Raw genomic sequence first — 25,536 nt, 5'->3', positions numbered from 1 at the left:
GTGACGAGCGAGGGGAAGCAAGCAGCCGACTCAATGTGAGTGATAAAGCAAGCTTCGATTTATTACGGCGCGATTATGTCTTATATACAGTTCCAGTTAATTATGCCTACAAGTCATCTGCTGATTGGCTAAGCTCTAAAGGGTTACATTTTCATACGTCCTCCTACTTGCGGTTTCTGCGGATAGCTAGCTACATATTTTTTTCTCTCTTGTCTACGCGAATTCCTCAAAGTTATTTACAACATTAGGCACAAGGTCAGTGTTTTTCTCAGCTTCCTTATCAGCATGCCTCAGCACAGCTGCAAGGCCTGCTTCAGCTAACTTACGCTAACTTTGTTTCACAAAGATCTTTAAGGGAGTCATGGCTGTGATCACACAGCCATTCTGCAACATGCAAGTAAGAAAACTGTAAGTTCCATTCATTAAAGGGTAGATAAATTTGCTAATTATATCTCTAAATGTACTTTACATAGGATAGTTTCACAGTTTGTCAGGGAAAATTGTCTGATATAAGTCAGTATGGAAATGGAAGGCATAGATGTTTCTACCATATCTTCTGTGAACATAATTCTTGGAACTGTCTCATTGTTTGTGTGGTTTTGTGTCATAAAAATAAGTTTTTATCTGTATGTATACATTGCAGAATATTTTCTAATGGAAAGCCTTCATCAGTCTTTAACTATCTTTGCTGAATGCATCTACCAATTCTATTTTCCCTCAAAGAGCCAATTTAGAGGGTTCAGGATATTTGTCGCTGAAGAGTAAGGAAACAGCAGTATCCAAATTCCCTAGCTCAACTCAGTGCTGTAAGCAAATGTAGCACCGCTTCCACTTTGGTATGTCATGACATCTACCCTCAAAGAATTGCTTTGAATAAATCTCCAAGAAAAGTCAATCAGTCCTGACTTCCACTAAACCAGCTTTTAAGGCTTTGTGCACTGTTTCTGCTTTAACACAACGTGCTACGACGAGCACACAGAGCCCTTGCCTTCAACAGTTTTTAAGAAGCCTGTGCAGTAATAAATTATGGGAACCCACAAAATCAGACGTTACAGACTTGAAGAGGAAGGTAGACACAGCTCTGTAGCACTCTGTACGACACCCCCGTCCCTTGCTCAGAGCTAAAGCAGGCAGCTTTTCTTCCTGAAAGATACATGAAAACCTGGTAATACAGAACAGAATACTGAATATATCAGGTAATACTGAACAGAAGCCTTGCCGTTGGCATACATCTAGACAGGAGTTAACCCCAGGAGATCATCCTTATATCCAGGCATTTGCAGGAACAGGATGTTGGGAAGAGCTGTGTTACTCTCTCTCACAGTGATGTGGAATGAATACTTTTGTGCTTGGTCATAATTTTTAATGGAAGAAAGTCTCATGGGAACATCGTATACTTCCAGTCTTCCAGGCGTTCAAAGTAAGTTTTAAGTATTGCTTTTCTGTTCTTGCCTTTCGGAATGTGCTCAGTGGTTACCAGATGCTAAGACACTGGTAACACAGTCTTGCTGAGTTTATGAGATATTTAGAAAAATGCTTGTAACCGTAGCAGTTTGAAAGCCTTGACTGTTACTGTAAGTACCACCCTTGGACTAAATCTGGTAACGCTTTTTCAAAATAAATCTTTTGAGCAGGCCCTGCAGTGGCGTGCATCTCTGATTAATTTATGCAATTATGAGCCTCTTTAATTGATAGTGGTTAGCAAACTTTCTAAATCTGTAAAACTTAAGCAGGCTTAAGCTTCCAATAAATAGCACTGTCTATTTTTACACTACAGCTGCCATTTAACATGAAAGGAAAAACCTCAGCCTGAATTTGCTGATGCTGAGAATACCAAAAAAGGTCTTTTACTTCACTGACAATGCAGCAGGAGTGTCTGCCCACATCAGTTTTTATCTGACCTGCTCCAACCAGAAAGCAAAACCTAAGAATTTTTATCACAGCATCATCTAGAAATCACCAATTTGCTTGTTGCTACAATCTTGACCCAAATTTATGTCAAGATTAGCAAGATTAACCAGAGAAGATGTGACGGTACGTAGAAGTAAGTTTAACTTTATCCTTTCGTTTTCTACCACTTGACTATGATCACTTCTTCTTTTATTCTTAAATTTGATTAAACACTGCTTGTGTAAGGTACAGCAGCTTTACCAGTTTCCTAGCACAAGCTCTGGAATTTGAAAATTATATACATACAGATCATGTGACACCACTGTGGTGTCAGCTGGGGATCCTCTGGGCTGGGCTGTGTGTAAATGTGCTGCAATGTGCAGGGGGGAGCTGGTAGAACACCAGTGTAAAAAGCAGGAGAATTAGAGCTTTTTGGTCAAAATGCTTTCATATTCTGACCATAGCCTTGTCTCCTCGTACCTGCCCTGCATCACCTCTCTTTCTGAGCAAGCTTGGGTCATCATCAGCCACATGCACAGGGCTCTCTTCAGAGCTGGATTGGAGCCTTCTCCAGCTGTTTTGAATAGGACTGAGCTTCCAGACTGCCTGGCAAATTGTTCCACTGTGTAACCACTCCTAACATGGAGAAATTCTAGCTTAATCCAGGTGGAATTTCCCTTGCTGGAACTTCTGTCTGTTGTTTGTCCTATATCTGTGCAGCTGATTTTGGCAAGGAACTGAGTTGTTGGGATAAAAATAATGTCAATAAAAGATAGAGTAGCAGCTTCCAAAAGAAGAAATCTGATAAAACTAAGGTGTTACAGACACTTCAAACTGGGTGATCTGACCTAATAAGTTAATAGCAGAGAATCATTACTCCTCATACATTTTTTTGATTGGTAAGGCATTGCTTTTTCATTAACATCAGAGGATTATAAAACATTTGTGCCAGCCAATAGAAATGATCCTACTTACTAATAAGTCTTTGGAAATATAAGCTAAAACTGAACTGCATTAAGAAGAAAAGTGCCAACATAAAATTACACATAATTAATGGGAACATATAAATAAACCAGAGACAGAGAGAAAAGGACATTCTTTCCATTGATCATTTTGAGATTAATTGCTGATACGCTTTAAAGACATGCCAACTACTACTATTTTTATAAGGACGATTTCACAGAAGATGAAATCCATGTAACTATGAATATGTATTGCAATTTATTGCCAAAAGATAATTACACTGTTCACATACCTTAGTCATTATTATTTTGAAGACTAGAAGATAGAGCTTAAAATGTAATGTGCAACATAGGCTTGTTAAAGTCTGCCAGTAAGATAGATATGTAAGTATTTTTTTAGTGATATGCAGCTACTCTTGTCTCTTCTGCTTGTTTGCAGAGCAATGGCCCAGGACAAGCCACGCTGAAAGTCAGGAGGTGGGCAACATCACTACTACTGTTTTCCAGGGGTTAGATGCAGGAAATGATTTTTCACATCTCATTCACATAATGGTCAAAGTGAGTAGAGTTACACAGCGAATGACCTCTCTGGCTTTCTCCATTTCCAAAAATGTTTAAGGTTTCCTTTGCATTCACAGCGCTGCTTCCAGGGTGTGTAGCTACATCCTGGTTTTCACAGACTCACAGAAACTTTCAAAGGCTTTCACTGTTGATCAGGAATGTAAATATGAAGCTTTATTGCTGAATCTTTTAAGCAATGTATTGGACTGTGAATAGAAAAATTATTTTGTTCCCAAAGTAAAGTCCTCTCTTCTGGGCAGAAGAGAAAGCAGACCCATTCATTAGAAATATCCTTGTAAGAATGACAGCTTGTAGTAGTCTTTTTAAACTGACTGCAAGGTAGATCAGTTTGGGTAGATGCAGTTCTTTGGTCTTTCAGTTATATTTAGCAGATTGAAAAGCGAGCAAATTAAAATTCAAGAGGTGATGCTGGTGCACAGTAGCAATTACTAAAAAAGCACAGTTGGTCTAAAAAAAAAAAAGTCTTCACTCTCCTGACCTTAGGGGGCAGATTATTGCAATGCGGATTTTCTGCAGATCCTCAAGATTTCGGCCTTTCACAGGCTCCACTGTAACTAGAGAAGGGCAAAGAAGAGTATTTTAAGGTTTGAAAGGAAAGCTGCCACCTGAAGTTTGCACATCTACAAAAGAATTAACAATGGCCTGCATAGGAAGCAAAGGTTTCCCCATCAAGCTGGTTATATCAGCAGGTGAAAGATTCTTCTAAATTGCTTGGATACTTCAAAGCCATATTCTCCAGTCCTGTATTTGGTGAGCTGCAGAGTCTGTATGTTATCACCGGGTAGGCTGAACTCAAAATGTATTTGCTAATCAGTTGCTCAAAATTAGGTGGGGTTGTTGCAGTTGCTTTTCAGGTTTTTCACGGTGCAGGGCAGCTGCATGGAGCTGGTTGGTGTCACACACCCCTCACAAGGCAGTTGGCAAAGAAGAGTTTGAAAATCCTGTGCATGTCTCTAAAGGAGATTACTTTTAATGAAAACTTCACTTTCACCCACAATGTTGAACTCATAATCACCTTTAAATGTAGTTCAGTGTGCCTAAAATATATTCTTTCTTTTCACTTTGTGAGAAGAGAGCAAACATGTCCCATACAAGACATCTGAACTCTAAGTCTATCTAGGAAAAAAATCTTTGTAGGTACTACTTCAGCTCTAGCTTATTCCTATAGCTTGCAATATTCGTAACATAAAACCATACAAAAGAATACCATGTCTTTTGCCCTTTAGTGCCTAGGCCTAGGATAATAAAAACCATGAAGCTGTGAGAGTGTCATGAGCTGGTTGCTTATATCTGAAGAATTACTGTCCCCAGAATAGCTTCCTAAAAAAACTGTATTGGCAAATTGTGATTTGCACATGAATGTTACTATAATTAGAAGGGGAAGATATTAATTAGAAAAAAAAAAGAAATGCAGAAATAGTAAGCAATAAGGACAATGCTTCCATTTAATTTTGTTTAGTACAAAAGATGTGACATGACACCAGCATTCAAATTCTATGTGTGCACATGACCCAATGAGGGGTAGTTTGTCTCTCACAGGTTAAGTCCTTTAGTCTGTTCCACATGGATCAGGACCTTAGATTTGGGCATGGTAGAAGAGTTTCCAAAAATGTGAGTAGTTTCAAGTTTAAATCTTGAGTTGTCCCTGGTTTTGTGATGGATTGACTGCTGATACTCTTGCAGATCCATTTTGGTTTAAATTTGTATGCTTCAAACAGAGATGAGAAGTTTAATTTAAAAAATGCCTACAAAGACTAGCAATTGCAGACAGAACACGTTTTAAAATAAGCAAAAGATACCCAATCTGACAATATTTAATCGGTTGCATCCCTTCTCTAATTTGTAAAAGGCACTGTCTCTTACAACTTTTGCTCCAAACTGCTCAATTTTGGCATACAATTGCCCACTCTGTAAATAATGTTCTCTCCTTTCACTACTTGTTCAGAAATAACTGCCAACATTAAGAAACTGGGTTGTTTATCATACTTCATAAACCCAGTTCATTATCCTCCCATATTGTTCTACAACTCCCAAATACTCATTTGCTTTATTAGTACCCACTGATCATACAGCCTAGTGTCTGTCACAAACAGCTCTGTAAAAGAGGAGAAACAACAAGATTAAGAAAGGCTTGAGGGAAATACAGAGATAAAACCTCATGTTATTGATAACAACAAAAAAAAAATTATTTGATTTATATCCACTGGCAGCAACCACATAACTAGCAGGGAAGTAGAATATCATGAAACTTGTAACTTCAAGTGCCACCAGTAAACAATGTTGACAATTTTAAACACGAGAAGCGCTCACTGGATATAAATCCCAGCTACTTCCCAAACCACAAGTTCTTTGCATGAGTTAAACCTGAGCTACTGTTCCATGCTATAAAGTTTGTACCTCCTCTGGTTTTCCTATACTGACTCCTTCCTTTTCACAAGTGTTAATTGGTTTACTTAAGAAGCGTATAACTCACATGAGAGGGTGTGGGGGTTTTGTTTTTTTTTTTTCTTTTCCTTCTACAGTTTTGTAGAAACACTAATTAGGACTTCTGGTATAGTACTGAAACACCTACCTACTATGTATATGTGAAATAGTTTCATGTTATTTCTGCTTTTAGGTATAAGCCAATTTTGCTTTTTCTTATCCTTACTAGCTTAACGTACCTGACAATTGTTCTACAGTTTTGGTCAAGGATTCTTGTCCTCATAACACCATCTTCATAACCTCAGTCTCAGCAGCATTCAAAACAAAGACAACTCCGATCTTCAAGTGCTGCCTTCCAGAAGAAATGGCATAAGGAAGGGTGATTACTGTGAAATATGTTGTCCTCCTAAACCATGTGATGCTTTCAGAGAATTAAATTTTCTACAAATCGTTTGCCGATGGCTCCTCTGCGACTGCAGCTTCCCCAGCTTAATTTTCTTATGATTCCACAGATATTTACAGGATGGGGCTTTGTTTTGGAAAGGTGCTATGTGGAAGCATTTATTCTTGTTTTTCTCTGCCAATGTTTACCTTCAGTGAACAAGGTCAGAGTTAGCATCAGGATACCAATATCTGTAAAAAGTGCACTAACAGCACGAACATGGACTTGGTATCATTGAGTTCCTTTACTGTGATCTCAAATGATCCTTTTCTATGGATGAATACTATGCCAAGTGACAATTACATCCTGAGTTGCTGTCTTCTGAAGTGAAAACAGAGCAGGTTTTATGCAGTCTACTTTGTGAAATGACTCATGCTTATGCAAGGTCAAGTGCGAAAGGAGCTATCTGATCAAAGTGGTCCTGCTGTGTAAGGTACCTGCCGCTGAATGGAAGGAAGACAGGATTGCATTTTTACCAGTTAATAAGCATTAGTAGAAAGTCTGCTTGATTATAAATGGGACTGCTTCTTTATACATGTTTATAGAGTGTTTTTTAGTTCCTTCCTTCAACTTGATTTCTTTGACAATATGATGCAAATGTGTATTCTGGCTGCTCCATGACAGTTACCTTCTTCCCCAGTCATTTCCCTTGTCTGATCTTGACCTATAGATAGGTTTTGACATTTAATGATAATGTGGCTTGTGGTAGCAGAAACCATAAACCAGGATCTTCCCAGTGGCCTCAAGCCAGAGTGTTACTTGTTAGATAATAGTTAGAATGGGATGGTGATAGTGATGAGTGAAAAAATCGGAGATTTTGCATTTCTGTTAGTTTAAAATAAGAAGATAAATTTGTACTAGAAGTGTCTGTGATCTTGTAAAGTTTCTTTGATTCTGCAAAGCATGCCAGTAAAAAAAATATTCAAGTGGTTTTTGTCCACATATTTAACATCCATTTATATCTCAGTTACGTAAATGTGGAAAACATTCTTTCTAGAAAAAACACTCCAATCGTAAGTTCATACTTTTCTTTTCTCCAACATGATTTTATTAAGCAGGGAGTCAACTTTTGCCATAGGTATAATCATCCACTGAAGCAGATGGAGTAATAGAAAGAAAAATTAAGGGCAGACTTTGACCTGTCTAACAGCTTTTCTTCTAGCAAGTCAATAAAGTGTAGTCAAATATGGTCAAAGTATACCCTTCAATCTGAGTAATATCTTGCATAATTTTTCAGGTGGGGAAAGTCATAAGGCTCTGCTACACATGATTTTGACCATGCAAACTTTAATTGTTGACACGCTGATGCAACTTGATACCTTTGGTAAGCTTTTGGTTCATGACTGTAGCCACCTCACTTTCCACATTGAAATTTATGATCTGCTCATCATTTCCCAATCAAAAAATTTCTCATTGTATACATAGCTAGCACACAGATGATGCCAGTCTTAGGCCTTAGTCATTTGAATGAGATACATCACTGTTTTAATACACTAAAATAACTGGCGACAAAGCTGGCATGATAAAACATGAGGCTGCCTGGAAGGGGTTGTGAGTGCCATCTGCCTGTTCTCAGCCAGGCCACTACAACTGCATGGTGCCCTGGAGGCTTGAGGTCAGCAAAAAAAATCTTTTAAAATTAATCTTAGAAATAAGAAGCTTACCATTATTTAAGACAAGGATTTACTTGCCCATCAGAACACCATGCTTTCCACCTAAACATTTGCATGAAAAGTATGTTCTGAATCCCCACTTCATTGATACCATTTTGATTTATTACCTTTTACACTTGCAAGTTACTATCCACTGGATCTCCCCTTTCTTACATGAGTTCAGATGTATGGTTCCCACCTGTGAATCTAAGAACAGCTATTATCACTCTAAAGGGAAGTTTGCCTTCTGAAACAATCAAACAACCTTCCTATGCTTATCCAAACCGAGTATTTACTTGAGGGAGTTACACCAGCACCTGTATTCCAGTGCACACTCTTCGGCTACAAGATTATGTTGGTCATCTTCCCATTTAGGGAAGCTTTAGGTCATTTTTCACAGACTGGTACCTACCATGCATCCTTTAATTTGGGAAATACCTCTTTTGACTTCAGAGGGAATTCTGCCCTGAATAAAAGCAGATCAGACCAGTAAAGTCTAGGAAATACGAAACACAACGCTGAGGCTCCTATGAGTTCCCAACGTAGCACAGCATCTAGCATTAATTAATACTGCATGTGTAGTAGACCAAATAAAAATATCGAAACAAAGAAGTGGGGAATAAATTTAAATCAGTTATCAGATAATATTTATCCCTTTGGAACAAGACAAGTCTGTCAGCCACTGTATGTTATTCAACCCAACAGGAAAAGCTTTCATCGATTTCAGCTTATTCCCCTCACTTATTTTAGCAACAAAGTTTTACAATGTAATTTTTTAAAGTTGTATTTAGAAATCAAACAAAATGTTTGGACATTATTTTTGACTTCAGCTGAAAGTATTTCCAGTTTGGTAAACATAGTTCAACAATTTTCCATTTCCTCAAAATCTTTATTTCCCTTGGTAATTAAACTGGTTATCCACACATTTCTGCCCAACTCCAAGGTGTACCATCAACCCAAGTAACAGGCAGGTAGTTTTATTCTTGGAACACTAATGAATTTGAATAAGAAACATGATCAGAAAATGAAAGTCTTATTTAGTACAAAAAACAGTGCAGTGCTCTACTTTAAGGAGTTTACAGGCAGAACGTTCTGTTTCTGTGCAAGGAAAATGTACTTGACTTTCTAAATATGCTTTTGTATCACAACAGGATGAAACCAGTGAAACAAATCACACAGCCACGTACATGGTTTACCAATGTGTTTCTCAGTGCTACTGTCTTGCTTATGTTCAGTAAATTGGCTGTTGAGAACCATTGTCCTACAGATTCAACATTTTGTAATACTACTTCATGATTCTGCTAAACTGGAACAAGTAGAAGCCAAGAAAATTTCCTGCCTGGTTGTGGTGGTGCATCTCGCCCCCTTCCCTGGGCTATTCTACCATCTCAGGGATCTCTGTTTTGGCCTTGGCATTTGAGTAATGTGTTGAGTGGTGAAGTACCCCTTGGTTGTACCAACAACTCTTGCATGACTAAGGTGGGGAGTGGTACTGCCTGTACCAGGAACTCTTGTTGCCTGGGAAAAGTGGAGACAAAACCTATAATGGGTCATCCTTTGACAGCCTGAGTGGAATGGTACTGTTGTCACTGAAAAATGGCCAACTTGGATAACGGCCAGGATGGAATATTATGGATGACTAAAGCCAATCGTCTCTGACCCTATAAACAGCAGTCCAAGTGAGACCCTTTGAGCTCTCCTGAAGCTGGGCTGCAACCAGCATGTCCCTCTGAGTGGGACACTGCTCAAAGCTTGCAAACTCCCAAGTTTGCAATACTAGGGCAACCGTCACTGAAAGGTGACTGTGGAGCCTGGGCTGATACCCCTGCTCCTCGAGGCTCAGCCCTTCACCCACTGAGAAATGCAAAGGCATCTGACGTATTTCACCAAACTCAAGGGGAACTTTTCATAGGTACACCTTTGTACAATACCTATTTCTACACACCTGTCCCTTTGTGTTTGTGTGCAAGTGTGTGCATGTAAATTGATTTAGATACCTCATAATCAATACAGTATAAGTGTTACAATTTTGGATCCATAATTAAATCACTGTTATAATTGAAGTAAATTAAAATTGTTATAATTGAAGTAAATCTTATTGAATCACTTTTTAAATGTTAAATTAATTGATGATTAACTGCTACTACAATTTTGTGATCAACCTTAAACTGTAAATAGACCTTCACTCTCTATATGCCCTTAGATATAATCTGTTCAAGTCTGAGACTAGGATTGGATCTAGCCACACCTAAGCTCTATAGGGAGGTTAGAAAGCAAGGGGGCCCATTCTGAACCTCATGACTCAATGGAAGGGTATCCTTTACTTTTTTGTCCTACTCTTTACATCTTTTCCACTAGATATAAATCATTGGCCAAGTCTGAGACTAAGATTGGATCTAGTCACACCTAAATATTACCAAAGAGTTTAGAAAGCAAGAAGGTTCTCTTTAAACCTTGTGACTCAATGGTAGAGTCTCCCTTACCCCTATGTCTTTGATCCCTGTGTAAATCATTTTAGCTTAATTCTAACTTGATTTTTAATTTGGTTTCCTTTGTGTGTTCTATCCATATAACAAGTCATAGAGTGGACCTTGCCATCGAACTTTGTGAAGTCGCACTCCCACAAATTCATGTTAAAACCAGTTTGCTCATACCTTTGATGGTGATTCTTTAAGTGACAACATAAACTACTCATTTGTGAGACCAGTTTAGAAATGGTGGTTGAGACAATGTAGTTGAAAGACTTTGGTGCTAGAAATGATTTCATTCTGATAACAAGCTTCGTTCTAAACCATAAAGAGCAGGCAGGTGGAAACCAAGTTCTTGTTTTACCTGTTAGGGAGCATTAAGAGTGTTACAGACATATCTAAGAACCTGGCAGCTATGGAAAAAAGCAAAGAAACTAGGGGCCATGATAAGAGCATGGCTGCTGTGTCACTAGTTACTCATAAAGGCTGAAAAGTCACAAGTGGGTGAAGACAGAAGATGAAGAAGCTAAAATACTTTTTATTGTAGGTATTATTCCACACTCTAATTATAATGAATAAGGGAGTGCTTAAAGCTGCAAAGCAATGAGTGAAGTTCAGTGTTGACAAAACATCAGCGTGTGAATCTCTAAATCTGTCAATGAAGGACATGGTAAGATACGAGCTATTGAATTGATTAAAATAAAAATAATAAAACTAAAAAAATGTGATTCAAAAATAAATCTGTGATAGTACTCAGTTTTATTACAATGTGCTTTTGATTAGACTTCTTGTGGCTCATGTCTACTCCATAGCAGGTTCATTTGATTGGTTGGGGAGATTTTCACATAAACTGCAGGAAACTGTTTAGTTTCATTGCATGGATTTCATAGAATATTGGCAAGTAAGAATTCAGAAGCGAGTGTTATATTTGGAGTAAGAAGACTCATTTTTACAGAGTTTACTCAAGGTCAGACTTTATAGACTGTGTCTTAAAACCCTATGCCCCAAAAGATGAATGACCAAAATTCTAATTTCTTTAACTAAAAGCTTTGTGATTCTTCAAATTAATTTTATCTCTCATACCCAAATTTACACAGATTTCTTCCCATTCTTTTCCTTTCCTTCCAGGATCAATTCCTGTTGCTCACCCACCTGGCCTTTCTATTGATTTGTTTTTTCAAGATTCTTGTGGGACGTTTTCCTGGATGCTAATGAGCATCTCTATTCCTTTTTATTCTTAGATCAGTAGAGTGACCCTGGAATAAAACAAGTTGTAAAATTCTGTAACAGTTTATACTCTCTCAACACTGGTTGTTACTTTTTACTGAAATTCCTGAATCATGGTTGATGTTTTTATTTTGTTTCATTCATTTATAGGCTCTAAACTGTTTAATCTGTCCAGAATAAGTCTCACCCTAAATTAAACCTGGATATTGCCTACATACCTTTGCAGACAGTTATGAACTATGAAGATGCATGTTAAGACATTAACTATACATAGTGATCTGCAAATTGCAGCCCAGCAAATTCCTGTGAGATCTTGTGGGGTTTAGTGGAAACTCAACAACATCAGCTTGCTGAAATCTTAAAAAGAGCCACTACAACTAGATAATTAAATGGCTCTCATTGCCATAAAAAACACCTCCCTACTCTGTCTTTCTATAAGTAACACTCAAAAAGCTGTAGACTATTTTAAACTGTAGCTCTCTTTCTTCCATCTTGACTTTTCTTGCTTCTCAGCCTGGGCTGGAAACCCTTGGGACACCCTGTTTGCATGGTGTCACAGCACAGGGTTCCAGAACTCAATACTAGAAATAACAGTGTTCCAGAATAACAAAACCCCATTGAAAATACTGTTCTTCCTCTGGCTCTGTGGTACACTTCCATTTCTCAAGCTATACCTTTCAATAACTAGTACACACCGCAGTTACTACTTTGATGCTCTTTAGTACCGCCAGCAGTTAAAACCATCTTTGAGTAATACAGTGTACAAGAAGCATGCATAATTTCAATAGCTTGTGACACATGAGTCAAGAGCTGTTGTAGGTCCTGGGAAAAACAAAATGAATGTTCATCCTCCCTTGCTCCTCACTGGCTTCCCTCAGGCATCACTCCCTTCCCCATCCGATGCCTCACCTCTTCCAGTTACCAGAGGTGCCTGCAGCCACCAGTGCCAGCTGGGCTTGCTGGGTTGCAGCAGGAAAGCTGTCCCAGCTACTGTGCCTGCAGCAGGTCTTATAGATTGCTGTCATTATCTAACTATGGATAGGTATCCATTTCCAGTGGCGGGGATTCATATTCTACAGGAACATGTCTGTATGTGCTGTCTGAACAGCACATTCTGGGAAATTTTAGTAAACCAAAAGCCTGCATTTCCTCAGCAAGAAAAAACCGAAGGGAAAATGGCCACTTAACACCCAAGTAAGGATTCATCTTGAGACTTCATGCATCTGTGCACATAAATCACTATATAACTGGTGCACAGAGATAATAAAAAATATGACTTACAGTAAGTCTCATGTATCTATGTAATCCAGATTTTTATAAGTCACCAACAAGGGGATAGCTTCCAAGGAGTCCTGCTTTTGCAATGCTTGCTGTGACAGAAAATTCCTCTGTATCCCTTAAGGTCCTAATTTATGTTTAATAAGAAGTATTTCCGAAGTCCAGAGCTCTGACCTGCCTTGAGGCTGTTTCCCGGGTGCAGGTTGTTTGTGCCTGCACAGCTTTGCACTGCCAATCTTTTAGTGCTGTACACGGTAGTAGGTCTTTTTAAAGAGGATATTACCAGTTTTCTAACTGAGAATGAGAGCTAATTTCATGGGATGAGGACATCTAGCGACCCGATATGCATTTAAGTGCCTGGCTGTTCCCTCGCACGGCTGAGCCAGCTGGCCCGCCAGGTACAGCATCTTTTGAAGACCAGTGAAGAGGGGCACACTTTGCTATGAAGTAGTAGTCTTGGGGTTTGGCTAAGCCAATATCCAAAACAGTGGCAGCCACTTGACCACTTAATTTTCAAATCAAGCTTTTTGAAATGAAACGTTGTATAGAATTAGTCATTATTGCTACGCTTCTCATCTACAGCTGTGCCATCTCCCAGTCTGTATTTTTCTGATATGAATGATCACTTACACAATTCTTGCAGAGTAGCTATTAAAATCCTGATAGGTTTAATCTCAAAGGCTTTCCGTTGAAGTACACAGCTGCTAGGCACAGCAGCATCTCTGAAATACACTGATAGTTCTTTTAAAATTGTTATAAAAATACTTATTTTAAAAAAAATCTCCTGAAAGCATGATTTATTACACCTCAGACTGAAGAAAATTAGTTATTCAGCATTGTAACTCCCCTGAACTAGGTTTTATCACAGAAACACTGGAAATCTGATCCGTAACGGTCCATGACACACAATAGTCACTGTTCTTGAACTGCATATCGCCTGGAGTCAAAAATGCCATTTTTCACTAATATAAAATAAATATCAGTAGCAAATACATGTGAAACCATAGACATCTCAATTTATACCATTTTCAGAGATACAAAAATATTACATTCATATTTTTAAAAATAAACCAGTTATATAAAATAGATGTTAAAAATATTAGAATAAGTAAGGAAAACAGTCAACCAGTTAACTACTGAAAACAAAAACTATATAGCAAAAGATGTTGGTTTACAAAGGACCTGTATATTTTTATAGCTATAGAGAAAGTCCAGGAAGAGATACATATGCTTATATACACTTGTTCGTAATGCAGGGGCTAAACCCAGGTGCACTAGTAAATCTGTAGGTGCACTGTGAGCATACTCTTTTCCTACTGTACTAGCAGTATGATTAATGTTCCTCATAAAATGTTCCTCATAAAATCTTTTTCCATGGTTGATCCAGAAGGATTATCTCAGAAGGTTATCATCAAAAATGCAGTTGCATTGAGGATTGATGAGGTTGCCCCCTTCAGTGAGGTGTATAACAGAGGAAAACCCCAGGTGGATGTAGCTTCTGATCTAGGCTTTTCTATGTTTGTGCATGGGAGAATATCTCTGTAGTTCCTATTGTTAGCCACTGACAGACTGGATTTCTCCTGCACAATTTCAGCTTGGAAAAAACCCTGCTAATGACATACAGCTTTTCATGACTGTGTTTGCACTGAACGGGTAACTGCCTGGGTTGAAGCTCTGTGTGTATATTAAAGGCAAACGCCAATATAAGCGATTCTCAAAGTTACAGGGCACATTCGGAAGGGTTAAAAAAATCTGTTCAAACCATGTTAAGAAATCACATCCCTAATTCTGGACTGAAACCCACCCATTAATACCACAACAAACACTAAACTCAGAATGGACTTTTTAAAGAACAGCTTATATGGGCAAATGCAATATAGTATGGAAATTCTAAGCCTGCTTTGACTTTGAGAGGGATCAGGCCTGTCCTGTGTAATCGTAGACTTGTTATGCTCTGTAGTGGCATCCTCTCACCTCCCTCACTAATAGAAATATTCCTCAGAAGATCTGATTTGTCCGGGAAGGTAACAGCAGGTGACAGATGACAGCACAAAGCACTATGCAAGGCAATTCTCCTTTTTATCTCACTGTCTTCCTCATTACTGAAGTTACCCTAAGCTGTATAACCCCCTCTGTAAAGCCACTGCTTTCCCTGCTGGAACGTGTTATCTAGGGATGGAAGGAGCAGCAGACATCCTCTCCAGACCTCCCCTGCGAGAGCTGGGAGGCTCTGCAGGTGCTGACCCAGAGCTGGGGACAGAGAATTTGGGGGAAGGCAAGTCACAGCAGGGCTGAGCTGGTGAGGATGCACAAGGAAGGACACAGCAGAGCGCAAAACTGATGCTCTTATGACACCATGGCAGCATTCACGACTAAATTTGTGAATTTGCATTGCCTACATTTACCACTATGATAAAATAAATTAGTCTGAGAGCCTATGGAAATGGAAAACTTTGGAGGATTTGGGTAGTAAAGTGAATAAATATGAAGTAGTTTGATTTTCAACATGCTCTTTATCTGATGTTTTTATTGCTTTTAATTCCTGTCTTCATATTCAGAAACCTTCTATTTTCACTAATAGCAAAATTTTAACTGGAACAGAAAAATCCTTTGGACTTTATTTCAGGTCATACACTGATGAAGAATTAGAAAATATATGTTCGGTGGAAATAAAGGTAGGTTAAAAGGAACCATTTCTTCCACCTTATTGCAGAGCTTGAAGCAAGAATCTGAAGTCATTCTTAGGGAAATAGATTGACTTCTCTGCTAGTGCTTATTATAGTATTTCCTCAGTTATTAATACTAGTATACAAAGCATGTGACCACCTTATCTATAGAGAAAATGACTTAATCTTCTTCCATTTTAGCCAACATAGCCCACTGAAGTTGGCAACAGCAAGAATACTGAGAACTTTTTAAGGAAAAATAATGCTGGGTGCCTTTCAGCCTGATTACCATAACCTCTTAATATCCATTGTTTATTGAACTAAAAATTCAGTTTCCCCTGCACATGGGCAATTTCTTTCAGAAAGAGGGGAGGTTTCTTTGTCATGCAGAAAATTTTCATTCCAAACTTTTCTAAACAAAACGGTCATTGACATTGCTGTGATTATTAGTCAAGCTTCTGATTTCTAATATTTTCAAACTGACAGATTTATTTCTTCAAATAAAGAAAAATTCTTCTCAGAATAAAAATATATATCTTCCTTTTATTTCCTGATTCTGAAAATTACCAAATGCCAAGCTGTGGACATAAGAAAATTGAAGACCCTTCAGGGTGACCTGAAGAACCACAGTGGTGAGGAATTGTGATATAGTGGTTTAGGCAATTTTGCTGCAGCTGCTTGGAACTAGAAAAATGAGAAATGAGTTTTCTGTTGCTAAATATAATGAATCCCCTTTCTGTGCTGTCACAAATCGTCAAAGTTCATTAACAAGATGAAAGATGTAGTGAATGCACATATAAAGGGTAATATGAATACACATATTTAAAATGAAGAAATGCTGCATATTGCCACAGGAGGATTCTTTTTCTCTGCTTCAGTTATTGCATAATTCTGCTAGATAAGATGTTTCAAAATTAGCAGATATAGTGATGTAACACAACTGTATCTTCAGAGTGATTTGCTAGTATTTGCAAAATTGGCTACATTTTCATGTGCATAGATGCAGCTTAGTGGCTTCATTTCAGGATAACATTTAAGCCACATTTTATTTAAACCTGTGGGTATGCAAGGTTTAAATACCTTGATAAATAAAAAACTTCATCAATTATTAGTAACATAATTTACACTTTTAATTTTGCAAATGTATGAAATTCAGTATGGTTCAGCTTGAGTTTGAGGACAGCAGTGGCTGTCGTTTACTGTTTTGTGCAATATATGAATAAATGTACTGTCAGTAAGAGATGGTCAGATTTCTCTCTATGATTATGGTAAAATACTCATAATAACCATTTCACTTGGAGTTACGATAAGAATAAAACTGGAGGAACCCACCTCAGGCAAATTTTGATTTATCCTCAGACTTTAGCCTTGGTTTCTGCTAGTCAGACTGATCTGGGGATACAGCAGAGATGACTGGAATCACCCAGGACCCTACGCTTGCATATTCCATAGAGCTCTTTCAACCCAGCAGATGTCCTGATGGACATTATGAGTTTACACTCGGGGTGAGCTCCCCTGCAATCCACAAGCCTTGCTGGCACAAGACCCAATTTACATTTCCCAGCTCTAGGAGAAAAAATTATACCTAAACTTTTCAGAATATATAAGTAGTATTTAGACATTTAGTAAAGGTAAGACTTCTGCAACCACAGAAATGAAGTATATGTCACACACTTTTACGGTCCTTGCTGGCAAGTGAAACATGGTGGATTTGTTTTGTACAAAACTGAAGGCACTGGAAGTCATCGAGCAACTTGAACACCTACTGTCATGGTAGAACAAGTGCTTCACGGTAATTCAAAGTATCCTACTGATTTGAAACCTGAAACTGCAAGCTCTGAAATAGAGGTAGCAGAGAAGTCTGGCCAGCTGGAGAAGTTACTCTTCATTCTTCTCTGGGTTAGAAGAACATTTACAGTGCTCAGAACCCCCTCAGCCCCAAGCCTTGTATCACTGTATTCTGGCCACATTCACTCTTCCAGCAGACCCTGCTCACAAAGTACCAGCTCTTGAGGTTCAAAGAAAACAGCTGCACGAGGACTTTTTTCTTTTTGAGCTGTTCTGCAGCCACAACCTCCACGGGAGGTTGTGTCCCTGTACTTAGCCTCTTTGCTCGCTACCCAAATACTCCACAACATTGAAGCTGTATTAAAGAGGAATTTTTTCTCTTCTCTTCTCTCTCTCCCCCTTCTTTGCAGTTGTCTCAGAAATGTCAAAAGCTACATTAGACCTGATCGCTGGATATACTTCAGCTCCAGTCTTCCTTACTTAGCAGTCCTGAATTTGCGAGACAGACTAGAGAATTTCATACAATTTGAAGTTCTGAAAATTAAACTAGAAATGGAATATTTTTATACAATAATACATAGGAAATCTGCATTTCAGTTCTGCAATGAAAGGTAATTTCATCTTCCAGGAGTTTGCAGGAGCTCATTGCTGTTTATACCCATATTTGACCTTATAAGGATACTCTTTTAAGCAGACCTTAAGGCTTAGTTATCTAAATATTGTGCATGAAGTCAGAGCATGTATGTCAGGTATTGGTCACAGATAGCTAGCCATATCAGAAACTTCACATGAACAAATGCAGTTGCAAAGGTCTGAGAAAGGGAGATTGCCCAGTAAATCCCATTCAAGTCACCAGTAATTCACTAAAATTAACAGGGTTAAAAAGGAATGCAACCAGGATCTGATAAGGGTAAAGGATATGTTGTTAGAGTGAGAGGCTTCTGTGTGCTCCCTGAAGAGACCTCTAGTGAATAAAGAGCAGCAGGACTTCAATTTCTTTGGAAACCACAAAACTGAATTTAATTTTTTTAACCTATCTCGTAATCAGTCTGTGCCCTAAGCAGATCACATATAATGTGTTCAAGGTAGCAGGGAAGGAGAAGTCAGGGCAGACTGCACTGATCAGACACAGGGCATGGTCAGACAAGTGCACTGACCAGTGAAATATTGACACACGACTGTCCCTTTTAATCCTCTCACCCCTCTATTTTCCCCACACTTATTCCTCCCCAGATCACCCAAACCCCTCCTTTATCCCTGTTTTAGTTTCTCCCCCAAAACATCCCATAAGAAGTCCAATGATTATGCTCTTCCAAAATGCTCTTTCCCTGCATCCCATCAAGTGTCCCACATCCCTAGGCAGCAGCCGCCCTTACTCCAGAAGGTGCTCCAAGTTTGCCTTACAGTGGTGGGTGTCACACCTGGACCCTGGGGCTGAGGCTGTCCTGGGACAGCCCTGCAAGTCCTCAGAGCTCTTCATTTGGATTTCTATGTGCCTTGTGCCGCCGTGCTTCTCTGGGCTTGTGGTGGTGGTGGCTTCTGCGATGGGCCTGGGAGCAGCGAGGGCAAGGTATTATTCAGGCTCCTCCAGCTGCCATTGTCTTTCCATGCTCCTTTGTGGGTGTGCACAGGAGCTTTTACCACATTACCTAAAAGGCAAGACATTTATATTTTGATTATATTCAGAATGGCTTATTAATATGATGTCTCAGTAATGTGGGTTTTTTTTTAAGAAGTATCAAAATAGATGTTGAAATTTCCCTCACTGAAAAAAAATAATTATGTTAAAGTCAAATAAAAGTTTATTCTTAATTTGTGAAAAATAAAAAAGAACTTTAGTTAAAGTATTCCACATTTCCTAAATGGACAATTTTTCTTTTTTCAGAATACCTTGTTCAAAACAAGTACCTTGGTTGGAAACACAGCAAATATGCAAGTCTGAAAAAAACCATTATATCCATTCCCCACACCCCTCTGTTTTCCTTGATTTTTTTTTTTCTTTCAAGCAAGTAAATCAAGAGTAAGAATTGTTTACAGGACACTGCCTTCAGTATTTGGTGGGAGAAGACCTTGCAGCGTTCCCTGGGTGTAACCCATCTCGGCTGTGTGACAACCTCTAGTGATGATGAGCATCTCCACTGAGGAAAGTCCCACAAGAGCAGCACAGCCTCTGTCAGCTGGATGGTCCCTGTGGAGTACAGCTGCTTTTGTAAGGCAGCAGGCAATCAAAGGGGGCACACCTGAGCATTTGCTGCTTCTGGGCTACTCCTACCTATTCAGTAAAATTTAATTAATTGGCTTGCCAGTTCCAGCACCCTTTTCCAGCTATACAAAACTGAATACAAGGAAGACCACACATTTCTCTACTACTGCACTAAATGTGCATCTCAGCACTTCTAGAACATAGAAGGCTTTCTAGGAGCAGGCATGTTTTGTGCATACTTGTGCTATGCACTATACTCCTACAGATGGCTCAAAGGTCTTATCTAAATGATCTTGTAGACTGTATGTCTTCACTTGGAAACAGAAGCACAGTGAGAAATAAATTTGTGTTGCATAGACAAGAGAAGGTGTTGGGATGGCCTGAAGCAATAACCCCAACTCTTCCCTGTAGATAGCAATGGTGCCAATGTAGTAGTAGCTGTTCAGAATATTAATACTAAAACGTAGAGAAGAGTTTTGCATAAGATTCAAAGGTAAAAAGTTAATAAATGATTTACACTGCCACACATTTAAATTATATTTCATGTTTCCTAGGGACACAACATAACTTGGATAACACTTACTAACAGATGACAAATTGTCTCCATAGTTTTATGGAACCTATGCTCTGCAAAATACTGTTCACTACCAGCAAAACCAGTGCTTAGCATAAACACTGATGGAAACACTTTTTTCCTCTTTTGGTCAAGGTTCTCATGTTAAACCATCCCAAATCAACACTGTTAAAAATGGAGCAAGTAGTATAAATGCATTATTATAAATATTAAAATCTCTACTCAATCTTGTGCCAAAAGGACATGCATGGAACACAGATTTTGTTTTATCTGCATTCTCATAGTAATGAACATTTAAACTCTTCTCATCAAGTATGATGTACCCCTGGGATACCACAAAAATGAGTTTCACATTGTAGAAACTACATCATCCAACTAATAAACTACCTTACTCAGGACTGCCAGGTTGTATCTCACTTCAGCTGGCATGATAAAGTGAAGAAATATACTGACTTTTTAAACAGAAAATCTTAGTAACAGTTAAATATTGCACAGACCTTGGCCAGATTTTTGGGGTTTTTTTAGTTGTTATCAGAAAGTGGTTTATTTCACTTGCCAATTATCATAAACTCACCTCCAGATTACCTGAAGGCTCTGTAGCATCTTTCCTCTGCTGTCTCAACTGAACAGGGAAGACCCCTTCAAGACCTGGGGTTACTTCTGCTGGGCCGACAGGCTGACACTCTTAGCTGCACCCAGAGTATAATGTGGTCTTTTACAAGTGAAAGGCAATGCGTGGGCAGAAGTAGTTTCTTATAGGAGCAGTCAGCCTCAGGAGGAACAAGATTGATGGCTGCTATTAACAGCAAAGATAAACCCAAGGCAAGGTGCCAAGTGTTTTACAACTCACATGACATGTATTTGGCAGCCCTATCCCAAGGGCCACCTGAGAGCTCATATATCTTGCTGGGCTGTGGGCAGATACCTGCAGTTCTCCTGCCACACATCCCCAGTGGACAGAGTTTTTGAACAGGTAACATTTTGCCTTTGCTTGCTTGCTTGCATTGTCCTGCAAAAAACAACCCAGGAGCCAATTGTAATTTCAGGCTGGGAGACAACTGACATGAAGTGAATGGGGGAAGAAAATGGTAAACCAAATAAAATTATCCCAAGTTTAGTTATGCTACAGGCTAATATTTAAGAGGGTAGGCAGAAGTGTTACATTCCTTCAATAACAGGTGTGTTTGCATTAAAACTGCCTGATCTAGTAAGCAGTTGTGCAAGACCTTAAGGCTGGGCAGGAGCTGTTGTTTGTTTTGAAAAAGAGTGGTGTACCACTCAGGGAAACTTGAGAGTCCTATTTATCTATTTATTTGTTTGTTTGTTTATATATTATTTATTGTTTATATATAATTTATTGCTTATTACTTATTATTTATTTATTGTTAAGTGTTTATTTTCCATGGTCCTAAAGTCTAACCTGTTCTTGAGAAGCCTAGCGCTATGCAATTCCTTTTCTCCTGATCATGAACTATGCTCCTATGATGAAACACCAAACAGTTCTTTGTTGTCAACCATGACAAAACCACTCATAGCTTATATACTGAGTGTTGAACTCCTGTGATAAACTTTTCTGTTCACAATCAATCTATGGGATAAGCAAGCCTGTGGAACATGCTGCAAGTTTCAAAAAAAAAAAAAAAAAATAAAAAATCCAACTCTTTCACTGCTTAGAGTCTTCCTCAAAGTATAAAAAGCCTGACATAAGCAATAGTTACCACAAAATTCATTGCACAGACATACATTTACTCAATTATATGTTTGTATAACATGAAACACTACTTCAGTAAGCTCTAATTGTGAAGCACAACAAGCCACTCCAATCAACATGATATAAACGAAGAAAACTACACTATCCCCATGCAATCACAGTAAGAAATTTCTCAGAAGTAGAACGCAACAAATGCTTACAACTATCTTCCCCAGAACTTAAATTCAAGGAGTATAATCTTGCTGTATAAAAAAATGATAACCATAGGAGTCAAATATGTAAATGGTGAAGAACTGGAACATGACAGGTACAAGAAGCCATGGACAAATGAGTCAGCCCTCAAGAATTTCTGCTTATTCTGTACGTTAAACCCTAAACCTCATCTATTCTTGCAAGTGAAAAAAGTATTTAGTATAGTATTAACGTGCCTTTGTTTCATGTCCCAGAAGATGGCAGTAGTCCCACAATATTTCATGGATATGCAGCTGCTCTCCAGACTGGCTGTGTTTTTTTTACAGCTAACTTTCTCTCTTTTACCGCTTAAGGAGAAATATATTAATTAGCATTACTTTGGTGCTGACATACAGTTTGTACCTGATTTTTTTCTGCCACCTATTCACTGTTTGGTTTTAATTTTAACTAAAACGAAGATAAAACCAATGCCTTATTAAAGGTTATCTAAAAAGACATGTAATACTATGTATTTTCTACTTGACTCTGTAGAGATATTAAAATCTGTTCTGTCTCAGATTGGAAAGCAGAAATTTGTCCTGCCAGTTCAAGCTTGAGCTAAGGTGTTTTAAGCCAGATAGTTAAAGCAGTTTAATTGCAGCCCAGAGCAATGAGGAAGCTTAACCATCCGGGCAAATGTTATCTGTGCTTGCTGTTGCGGTACAGAGGAAAGCTCTTTTATTTTCGTGTTTGTGTTGCTAATTTTGAATTTCATTAGAAATCTGCTATTTGGCATTTTCTTAGACCCCACAATGTAGAATTGTAACAGAGTAAGAGCGTTAGCTTCTCCTGTTGAGAAAGGCCTATGATACCGTGGTTGCAGAAGAAACTGAAGATATGAAGCTTCAGAACCTGACACCAGATGGCAACTGCAGAGATGGTATCTGTGTATCCATCTAGGCAGCGTCATCATATTTTGGAGATCACCGGTGTGGCTTGAGGTTTAGCATGACTACAAATCCCATATGAAAGAACACAAACATGGATGGATTCCTTCCAACAGACACTGCTGGCTGCATTTATGGCCTCTTGCTTACTGTATAAGTTCCTGAGTTGCGTATGCATTAGTAAGCTCAAAATACTTCATCTGGTGTGTCAAAACCTCAATGATACCTGCCTGTGTATGTTCCACTGAGGCTATGCCCTCCCTCTTTGTGTGCATTTTCTCAGTACTTTACACAAGAAAGATTAGTTTGTTTGGGAATTTTGGATCTGGCTTGATTAAAAGTAATACATTATTCTAACACCGTTTTCAGCATTTCTGAAGTTCAGTTTCTCCTGAAGTGTCTTTCAGAGTTTCTACTTTCTGGTTTTTTACTCTAGGAGTCAGCAGTTCATTGCATTGTGATTAATACATTTTTTCCCCTGCTTGCTGTGTGAACTGTAGAGTGCATTAGAGCTATTTTGAGATCAATAGATGAATTGTAAAGCAGCATTTGTGAAATTACCATGGCAAAATCCTAGCAAGTTCTTCCTTGACTGCTTCTCCTCCTCTTTCTCTGTTCTCTGAACTCAGTCAAGTTCCCATTGTGATTACTTGAGACTACTTCAAGGGTGAGTACAGAATGATTTAATAAAACAATAATCTCTTTTGACCTTGTTTCTGAGGGAAAAAGAAAAATGTATTCAGAATAATTTCAAATCCTTCCCCTGTACTTCAGCTGCCAGGAGCTGAATACATCTTCATTATCGTTGGAAAAATGACTGAAAGGCACAATTTTCCTCTCCAAATCCTCTTGAAAATCTGCTATGGTACTGAACTACAATGAGGATGATACAAGGCATTAAAGATTTGTGCAAAATCATGAGGACCCCTTTGAGAGCCCAGTTTCAAAAGTCTAAAAGCTTCAGGACCCTAAATTGTTACCAATGGGTGAGGATGGTCTGGTGGAAGATGAGTTTGCACGCTGCGCCTATGGCAATCTATAATTAACTTCATTAATCACCATTTTTAAAGTAAGCCCCAAACTTAAATGATTCGGGATCAGAAGACGATGGTGACTTGTTTAACTGGGACTTGAAACCACCTGCAGTGCAGCTGAAAGTGGCCCAGTGGCTCTGGCATGAAGAGAGCTGCTGCAAGTGCGAGGCAGCAGTTGAGACAACAGTAAGGGCATTGCCTCCTACCACAGAGCTGCTTGAGAAAGAAAGGAGTACAACGAGACCGCAGCAAGGGAAAAACATTTAAGTGTTCACCCATGTATTTAGAAGAATTAATGAAGGTTTTACAGCAGGATCGGACTTTTGGTCTAGTCATTTCTATGTCGTGCTGCTCTACAGCAGAAGAGACCGCTGAAGGCCAGATTCGCACCCACCAGGCTGTTTTCGGGCAGAGTCAAGTTCAGCTCCGACAGACCTGGCAGCAGAAAGGATGAACAGAGTCAGGCTGTGACCTCAGCAAATACAGAGCCAGAGCATAAAGCCCTTGTTCCCAGCGGTGAACGTATACGTACATTATCCACTACACTGTGCCTCAGTGCAGGGTGGGTGGTGCAAGTAATAAAACAATATGGTTTCTTATGTGTTTGCTGCTAATGTAATAGGTGAATAATAGCCAAAGTTCTCTTTGCTTCCTCATGTCAGAAAAAGGAATCTATCCTTTTGTGAAGATGCAGGGAGTGACAGACCAGTTTTGGTTTCCGGGAAGGTTATGGAGAAAATCTTCCTGGAAGTCATGTACAAATACAAGAAGTAAAATAAAGCGATTTGGAACATCCAGGCACTAAAGGCAAGTCGGATCTGACCAGCCTGATGCCCTTCTATGAAGAAGTGACTGGTTCTGTTGACTAGAGGACAGGGATGGCTGTTTCCTCACTTTGACTATACTAAGACTATACAGTTTTACACAATAAACTTCTGAAATACAGTTTTGATAGGTGGATGAAAAATTGGCTGGCCTGTCAAGATCCAAGGATTGTGACCAGTGACATCCCTCTGTGGTTAGTACTGGCATCAGTAGTTTAAACATCTTTATTAAGAACCTGGACAAAGGCATGTAGCACAACCTCAGGATAGTCACATATACCGAACTGCAGGCAGCAGCTGATGGGCAGGAGAGCAAGGCTGATGTATAAAGAGAGAAATCTCAAAAGCTAACACAAGGTTCTGCATCTCGGATAGACTAAACCCATGCAACAGAATTGGCTGGGGACAGCTGGCTGGAAAGCAATTTCACAGAAGAGGTCCTGGCTGACAGCAAGTGGAATGTGAGCCAAGTATGCCCTGGCAGCAACAAAAGCCAGCTGCATCCTGGGCTGCGCCAGCAAGAGCATAGCCCTTGCTGCTTGCTAGCTTGCTGCTAGCCTTTGCTATCACTTCCCAAGAGGGGAAGTGGTTCTTCCCCTCTATTAGGCATCTGAGGCCACCTCTGAAGGACTGTCTCCAGTTTAGGCTCCTCAGACCAAGAAAAACATTGATACGCTGGAGTAAGTCCAGTAG

The 25,536-nt window shown here is 39.1% G+C and overlaps 1 long non-coding RNA gene across 1 annotated transcript in view; it reads left to right on the top strand.

Annotated features, from left to right (window-relative positions):
* LOC308060175 overlaps window positions 1-25,536 on the top strand; it is a 69,207-nt gene continuing 43,671 nt past the window's right edge. The window contains exon 1 of the long non-coding RNA XR_013926632.1: window positions 1-25,536. This is a non-coding gene — a long non-coding RNA (uncharacterized lncRNA).

Source organism: Falco punctatus, assembly GCF_963210335.1.
Source record: "Falco punctatus genome assembly, chromosome: 3".
Taxonomy (NCBI): domain Eukaryota; kingdom Metazoa; phylum Chordata; class Aves; order Falconiformes; family Falconidae; genus Falco; species Falco punctatus.
Note: the sequence above shows the minus strand (reverse complement) of the source record. Positions and strands in the feature narration are given on the sequence as shown.